This window comes from Vicia villosa, unplaced genomic scaffold (genome assembly GCF_029867415.1).
Source record: "Vicia villosa cultivar HV-30 ecotype Madison, WI unplaced genomic scaffold, Vvil1.0 ctg.000399F_1_1, whole genome shotgun sequence".
NCBI classification, from domain to species: domain Eukaryota; kingdom Viridiplantae; phylum Streptophyta; class Magnoliopsida; order Fabales; family Fabaceae; genus Vicia; species Vicia villosa.
Genome location: NW_026705179.1, coordinates 472,570 through 481,622, shown reverse-complemented (window position 1 = coordinate 481,622; position 9,053 = coordinate 472,570). Strand labels below are relative to the sequence as shown.

General features: G+C 37.8%; 1 long non-coding RNA gene across 1 annotated transcript; it reads left to right on the top strand.

Annotated features, from left to right (window-relative positions):
• Nucleotides 1-5,532: 5,532 nt before the first annotated feature.
• LOC131627733 (uncharacterized) lies at nt 5,533-7,978 on the top strand. The gene is made up of 3 exons (XR_009291557.1): nt 5,533-5,896; nt 6,000-6,392; nt 6,834-7,978. It is a non-coding gene; the product is annotated as an uncharacterized LOC131627733 (long non-coding RNA).
• Nucleotides 7,979-9,053: the final 1,075 nt, after the last annotated feature.

Genomic DNA, 9,053 nt, shown 5'->3' with positions numbered 1-9,053 from the left:
TAATCAATTCTGGATTTGAACAAGGGATAACCGTCAACTCTGGGTTGAGTGGGAAAAGACAAGGGATAACCGTCAACTCTGGGTTGAGTGAGAAAAGGATCAACTCTGGGTTGAAATAAGGATAACCGTCAACTCTGGGTTGAGTGGGAAAAGAAAAAAGATAACCGTCAACTCTGGGTTGAGTGGGAAGAGATAAAAGACAACCGTCAACTCTGGGTTGAGTGGGAAAAGACAAAAGAGATAACCGTCAACTCTGGGTTGAGTGGGAAAAGAAAAAGAGATAACCGTCAACTCTAGGTTGAGTGGGAAAAGACAAGGGATAACCGTCAACTCTGGGTTGAGTGAGAAAAGGATCAACTCTGGGTTGAAATAAGGATAACCGTCAACTCTGGGTTGAGTGGGAAAAGAAAAAAGATAACCGTCAACTCTGGGTTGAGTGGGAAGAGATAAAAGACAACCGTCAACTCTGGGTTGAGTGGGAAAAGACAAAAGAGATAACCGTCAACTCTGGGTTGAGTGGGAAAAGAAAAAGAGATAACCGTCAACTCTGGGTTGAGTGGGAAAAGAAAGATCAACTCTGGGTTGAACAAAAGAAAAGATAACCGTCAACTCTGGGTTGAGTGGGAAGCGATAATTAACTCGGGGTTAAAAGATGAAAGGAGAATCAACTCTAGGTTGAGAACAAAAACATCAACTCTGGGTTGAAGAAAGATGAACATGATTGACTATGGGAGATGACACCACAATGGTAACTCTGAGTGATCCAGTGGAATATCAACTTGAATAGTTTGTAGGGACCCCATCTGATGAGTAACTTGGCTTATGCTTCGTATGCAATGTTTGATTTATTTGTGCGCTTCTGGAGATGCAATGCTATGGATTCTATATGCAGTGTACTGATTGATTAGGATTTCTGCTTTGATGTGGAATGGATTAGGTGGAGTTCTGAAACTCTGTTTGCGATTCAAGGTGAGGGTGGATGCCCCTGCTTTATTAATGATCGGATCATGTGGGAAAAATGATAATGAGAATGCAAAGATATGCATGATGATTGTATGATTATGAGTGTAATGATTGCTTCGGAGATACAAGGAGTGAATGGAGTGTGCCCTTGCGGAAAAGTCGTTGCTTGTGAAATTGTTGGTGAAGGTGAGGTGTTTGGCTTGACCCCTCAACATTTGTCTCGATATCTGACACTTGATTGGAGATGAAGAGATGAATTGTTACTAGCTTGCCCCAGCTTGTAAGATCTCTTTGAAATAGAATTCTGATGATGCCTGAATCATGGAGATTTGTAATGGTCTGCCCCAGTGTAGATCATGGAATGAATGCCCCAGATTGAAAGGAACTCTTCCACCAAATGGATGTTAGAGATATTTGCTCGGTGGATGACCAAACGTTGCCCTTGTAAGATTACTCGATGGAATTTCAATGTTGAACTTTCCTTGGTATCAAGTACTTATTTTCAAGTTGGAGACCATTCTGTTTTGAAAAGGATAATGAGAATGCAATGCACATGTTAATCTCAAAGAAAAGAGTTTTATTTGTCAAAATGTTATACTGATACTAACACAAGTGACACAGCAACATTAGGAGTCAGTTTGACATGATTTCACAGTTTGTATGCTTTCGGAACGAACCCTGCTTCAATTAGGACTTTTGAGGGTTGTAACGTGGCCGGGTTCACGGTTTAAGAAACAAAGGATAAAGGCTCAAATTCTACTTAACCCACCCCTCTTCGTGATGTTCTCCAGTCCTACGTTCAGTTAGCTTGACACAAGTGTTCGCCTTTCAGGAAGGATTGTAATGGATGAGGATCCTTTGCAACTTTGATGGAGGTGGCAGCCACCCTTTGGTGCTTTTATTGATGGTCACAACAACTTGTCCCTTGGAGATTTTTTTCTTTTGCTTTGTCTTTTGCGTTCCCTAATTTTTGCCTGGACAAAAAGTTTCTTTTGAATTTGGTTTCCGTTGTCCAGCGGGATATGCCCTAATTTTTGCCTAAGTCATTTGCTTCAAAGCTTTTTTCTTTTTGACTTAGCGGGCTATTGTTTCTTTCTTTTTTTTGATCATGATTCAATACTTTCTTTTCATTCTTTTTGTCTCGTTCAGGAACAAGTTGTATGACTTTTGTGAATGACTTGAAGAGAAGGTTGTGACTGCCTTCTTCTTAGTGGATGAGAGACATCCATTGTGGATAGTGCTCTTCTTCTTTTGTTGTGAGATATGAGATGATTGACCCTCTGATGGAATACCTGAAAGTTGAGCGCTCGGTCGCACTAACTGAAGACTACCCTGCCCCTGGTTAAGATTGAGGGTTTTGTATTTTTTGAAAAGAAACTACTACTCCTTAGGCTCAAAGGGGTTGACGAAGGTTTCACTCCCTTATAACTCCGGTGTTTAGGAATTGAAACAATGCCTGTACATCATCAGCAGGATCTTTGTTCCAAAAGCATACAGTTAGTAGTTCATGTGTTTTTGATTTTTCATCATTCTCCTTTTTTAGTTGCTTAAGACAAGTGAGTTGAATATCAATGAACATAATGACAAGAATGGAATGATTTGAGAAAAACATGTATATTGCATTATTTTTATTTATTCAAACAGAATGAGTTTCTTACAATGAGAAGTACTTGATAACAACAAAAGTAACACAATGGAAAGTGCTTGAGAAATCTAAACAATGGCAAGATTGGCCTTATTCTGATGCAAATGCAATGTTCTCTGACAAACACAAAGTTTTTAGGCTCCTTTGGTGGAAGGTACCCTCACGAGGAGGCGTGGGGTCCTTAGATAATAGCTTGATTTTTTTTGTAATTCCCCATGATTCTTTGTCGGTGAGCTCTTGTCAGATATCGGTGTGGAGGAATTGTCTTGACTAATCTAATGGAGAGGGAGAGTGGTAAGAGTCTTGGTAACCATGGATGCACATGCATGAATGCAAAAATGTCAATGATGATGCAAATGCAACATAAATCAGGATCAAGGCCTCTTGGATAACAGCTTCTCATGGTCAATAAGATATGGTCGACCCTCCAGATTCAGAGGTTCGACGTTGCTTTATGGATAAATAGGCGGTGCATAAGTCAAAGATGGTCGAACCCTCCAGATTCAGAGGTTCGACGTTGATTCTGACGGATAACTGATGTAGAACTTCTGTATAAGTCAAAGATGGTCGAATCCTCCAGATTCAGAGGTTCGATGTTGATTCAGGATAGATAACCTTTGCATAAGTCAAATAAGGTCGAACCTTCCAGATTCAGAGGTTCGACGTTGATTATGATAGATAGTATGAATGGGCATAGGGTGGGATGGAGGTATGTTTTCCTGCAAAACAAAATTTCCCAACCCCTCTCACAGGTATGATCTAGTACAAGGTAGGTCAAAAGGTCTCCAGCGTTAACAGTTCTCCTGAGACACCATCATTGTTGCAAATACATGCCAACAATGGTATCCCATTTGAACCTCAACTGGTCGTGGGTCTCATGATCGCAATCAACAGAACCTGACATTCTGTTGGCGTCATGACTATCCACTCTATCCTAGGTAGCCTAAGTGACACTCTGGCCTGGGTATTGGGCCTTTTACCTCAAATCAGTAACATCCCATCCCAACAGAACAACATAATAATAATCATAGTATATGAAAATAAAATGCAAGGCATAAAGAAATAAAGCAATAAAGCAATAAAACAGTAGAGCAATAAAGCAATAAAGTAATAAATAAACACCCAAAGAAAGGAAACAAACAAAAGCTAGGATCGACTAAGCTAGAATCCCCAGCAGAGTCGCCAGCTGTCGCACGCTCGCGAAATGTGAACAGAGTCGCCACCAATATATTTATCCCAAAGAGGGAAAGGAATATCAGAAAACCTGGAATAAAGAAAGGATAAGAAAAGGTCTTTCGACCAGAGATAGGGTACGGGAGTCGGTTACGCAAGGGGAAGGTACTAGCACCCCTCACGCCCATCGTACTCGATGGTATCCACCTATGTTTGTTCTATTCTAAGGGTGTATAAATCTATAGCTTAATGCAAAGGAAATGCATGCAAATGAAAGAAAAAGAAACACGGGGAAAATAAGGGTTATAAATAGTTGTGCTCGCTTAGGCCCCGCGACCTAATGCCTACGTATCCTTTTCAGGAATCAGAGCGCCGTAGTTTGGCTCTTTAGTTTTTGTTTGTTTTTGTGTTTTTTAGTTGAACAGTTACATTCGCACTCCGCTGCTCGACCTCTGGAGTCTTAAGCTGGGAATGGAGCGGAAATAACATGTCCGATTAGGAGAAAGAATGCCCTGAAGGCAAGAGAAAGAATGCCTCAGAGGCAAGAAAGAGAAGAGAGAAAGTTGGTTTGTGTTTTTTATGTAACTTCATGATGAACAAAACCCAATACAAGGCTTCGCACCACTTCATTACTTTGTTTAGGTCTGAGCCTTTATTAAGTGTTTTAGATGTTTTTGGTTGAGTGTTTTTTAAGGGAATTTACTTTGCGATTCGAATCACATGAAAATGTATAATGATCGAGAAGCAGATTAGGGAATGAATCCCACTCACTTCTATCCCATTATGTAATGTTCGAGAAACAGATTAGGGAATGAATCCCACTCATTTCTATCCCATTAGTTAATGTTCGAGAAACAGATTAGGGAATGAATCCCACTCATTTCTCTCCCATTAAGTAGTGACAGAGAAACAGATTAGGGAATGAATCCCACTCATTTCTATGTCACTAAGTGATTGAGAAACAGATTAGGGAATGAATCCCACTCATTTCTCTATCACTTTCTTAATGTGATTCGCATCTCTATTTGTTAATGTTTTAATGTTGAAAGAGAAAAAGAAGAAGAAAACTAGCCTAAAATGAATAACTAGCTTAATGTTATGAAGGGAACTTCTAAGTCCTAATGTTGTCATGGTTTCTACCTAAAGTTAGGAATTAAAGAGACATGAAAATAAAGTCACAATTAGAAGTCATAAGTAAGATACATGAGCAAAATTGAGAATGATATAATGGTACCAAATTATACACAAGCATGAAGCAACAAGCCAAAAATATGGTACAAAAGTGGCCTAAAAAATACTACTATTTTTATATTGATTTTAATGGGAGAAATTGAATTACAAATCAAGTAAAAGACTAAAACGAATAGCCTAAAACTACTATTTTTTTATGCGATTATTTTTATATGACAAAAATTGTGTTAAAAGTTTAAAATTAAAAGGAGGAAAATTAGTGTTTATCACCTAAAGAAAATATGAAACAAACTAAGTAAAATCTAAATTCTATTACTTAAAAAAGGAAACAGGGGGGTGTAAGCTGAATTATAGGGTGTAAAATAAAAAGGGGCGCAGGGCCCAACAGCATGAGCCCAGGAGCTGTTTTTTTTGTTATTGAGCATAGCCTGGCAAAAAAGTTTTGTACGTGGGCCTAGGGGGTGAGATGAGCAATTGTGTTGGCCCAACAGATCTTACATTGATTCATCTTATTATTATATTTCATACAGAAAATAAATAAAAAGAATAATAGAAATAAACGAAAAAGAGAAATTGAGGTTTAGGGTTATTACCTATGTGACGTTCCCAATTCTTCTCCACTCAGCAAACTCAGCGGCGACGGCTGCCTCACTCTTCCTCCGGCTAGAAATCCGACGAACTCCACCATGAACCACTAAATCACTCCGCCTTCGATTCATTCTCGTGCTCACTTTGTCAATTCAACAGATAATCGTTTTCAAAAACCTTCCACTCGAGCCCCAAATTGGAAACCCTAGGAACTAAGGTGATGATGAAACTGATCTGAAGTGCAGAAAGAGGTGAAGGTTGAGAAATCCAGAGACGGTGTCCTCGAAGCTTCGTTGCGAAATAAACGCAAAGTATGAAGACGAGCTACGATTTCAGGTGATAATGCGATCGTCCACTTCTTGTAATGTTCTTCTCTCCGTCTTCTTCTTCTATTCAATCATTTTCTTCTTCTTTCATTTCTGAATCGTTCTTGTTGCAGTGCATTGAGGAGATGCGGTTCATGATGACGATGAAGACGTCAAAGTGCTTGAAGCGGTGATTTGGTTGGGAATTGATTGAAGATTGTTCTTGAAGAATTGATGATGAGGTGATGAATAAGGATGAAGATTGATTGGTGGATTCGGTTATGGCTGAGAATTTTCGGATTCAGAAGTTTGTTGCTGGTTTTCTTTGGTGATTGAAGGTGAAGAAGAATGGTTGAATGTGAATATGGGAACAGAGTGGTGGAGAAATATGAAGGTTGTGAAAGTGGTGAAGATTGAAGCATCAGGTGAGAAAAATGGGAGAGAGTGAAGGTGAATTTGAAGAATGAATAGAAAAATGGTCAAGAACCCCCTGAATTGGAGGGAATCCTGATTTATATAGTTTGAAGGTTAGTCAAGTTCTTCTTATTCTGCTATTCTCTTATCTCATTCTGTTAGAATTGGTTAGAAGTTGGTTATGATTGTTATAAGTAGTTAGGATGTAACTGAATCTGTTAGGTGTTAAAAAATCTGTTAGTTTAGTTAGTAAGAGTATTTGACAGTTAGAGGTTAGTAACTGTTAGTTAGGTGTTAATGAAATAGGTTAGAATGTTAGTTACAGTTAGGGACCTGTTAGTTAGTTCTTTCGAACCTGGACTGTGTCGAGCTTGCCACTGATATTGCCCTGTTTGGTCTGAGTGTGTAGTCTTAATTTAAACCCTTTTTCTGTTCTGAACTGAATATGGTGATTTTGGTTTGCTGCCGGTTTGATGCCTTCAAAAGTGATGGTTGCAGTAGGTCTTTGGTATGCTCTGTATGACATTGCTTGATGTTTTGAACCATACTTGCAGATTGCATGAATCATGATGGAAGGATGTTGGTAACTTGCAGTGTTCGGGTTTGCGTTGACGCATAAGTGATTCCTTCGAAGCATAGCAAATCCGGTTCAACAGTGTGTTGCTGTTGTGGTTTAATGATGGTGTAAAGATTATGTGGTGCAACATGAGATAATGATGGAAACAAATAGGAATCCAATATACTTTGTATAAATTTTCTCTTTTGCATTTGTAATTGGAAATTGTAGTGGTTTTGAATGGGAATTCGTATCGTTTTCTTCTCCGACTTTGAAATGAATACATTAGAGGTGGATCATGTAACCAGTGAAGTGGGATGTAGCCTTAACTCAAATTTGTTAAATTGTAACATGTAACATGAGATCCCCTTGTATTATTCTTGAATAGCATTTAGGTTCTTCCATGGACATTGTGAATGTATGATCTCCTTGTGACTTAGAATTATGGTGAAAAATTTCTTTAACATAATGTTCCTCCTTTATCAACATAAATATGAGTTTTAACTTTCTCTTTCAACACCTTTGACTTGAACAGAAACTATGCACATGTAGCCTCTCGGGTCAATATTGAATATTGCTCAAAAGTGAGCTTGAAATCCTCGATACCAAGAGAGAAGTCATTCCAATCTTTAATTTAATGAACATTTGTCTTTAATTTGCAAACCATGAGTGATTTGTGCTTCAAGCGACCAAAATATTTTGAGAACTTCTTTGATGCATAGAGGAACATCTTGACATGAATAATTCACTATGAAGAGTCCGATCTCACTTAAATTTTCCGATTCACTTGCATAAAATGACAAGCAAACGCCTTTTGATCACGATGAACCCTTAATTGATATTATGTACATTGATCTCCTGAATCCATGATGGTTTAATGAATGTATGATATGCTGATGACCTAATAGAATGCAAATGAAATGAGGAACATAACCCAGATGGATGTAAAATTGGATGGGCAAATTTTGGGGTGCAACAATAAGTTGAAAGCTTCCTGAATTTACGAAAGCCCTAGAAAATGGCCTTTTAAGGTCAAGGCGGTCGCTATGAATGAATCTTCCTCTTCTTCTGTTTGACTTCTGTAGTTTTCTATTTTATTTTGTTTTTCAATCTTTATTATGTGTTATGTACCTTATCCATTTTTATCAATGAATTTTTTGTCTCTGCTTATTTTTAACCTATTTTCTTATAAAACTAATTCTTAATGCATTTTTGTTACTTTTTATATTTTTTTTCATTTTTTTTGTCATTCTCTTGGTTAGATTGTTTGGTTGATAATCATTTCTACAAACTTTATGGATATGTCAAAGAGAGTTAAAAGAAAAAGAAGCTATCGAAAGAAAATGATTGTATTCATTAAGAAGACAATACATGATCTGAATCCTAAGGTTATTATAGATATATTTCAAAGAAAGTGCAAATCCTCAAATTTGATCATCTTTCCATTCTTGTGACTCCAAATAAGCATTCTAGTCCTCATCCCACTCATCATCTGTTGGATCCTATTTCCTCTTGGGATTTTTCATTACTGTCTTTGTTGTCTTACCCTTTTTGGAGACTCTAACAGATGTTCCTGATCCTTCTAGAGTTGAGGATTTCTAAGTCTTTCCAGCTTCCTCAAATTTCTGCTTTTCTTCCTTTTCCTACTTCTTCATCATCTTGTGTATCTCCTTTTCAAAATCCCTCTTCTTAGCCTTGTATGATTTTGATTTTCCCATTTTATTGCAAAGAAAAAGTGAAAGGAGGAATGTGATTTGGTTTTTAATACAACGTCTGCTTTTATAAAGAAGTCTTGGGTAAATTTAAATGAGTCTTGAAGACTATGCTCCTTGAGTCTTGGTGTAATACGGTGGGAGAACTGACTTTAAAGAAATATTGCGGATAGCAAGAGTCGCCACCGACTTTTATTTTATCCAATATATAGAAAGGCTAAAAGAACAGAAAAAAACCTTTTTAAAAGACTTTGAGTTCGGGGGGTAAGTTATACAAAGGGAAGGTGTAAGCACCCTTTGTATCCATGGTTATCCATGGGCTCTTAATTGCTTAGCTCACTTGTTTGTTTGAATTGTTTGTTTGAAAAGTGTCGCGTGTGAATGGGAAAAGATTTGAATAAGGACTTTAGCTTGTAAATAAGCGTAGCCTCGTTTTGAAAATATTTGAAAATAAGTGGGAAAAGAGTTTTGAATTTGAAAAGAGTAAGCAATCAGGAGCACCTACC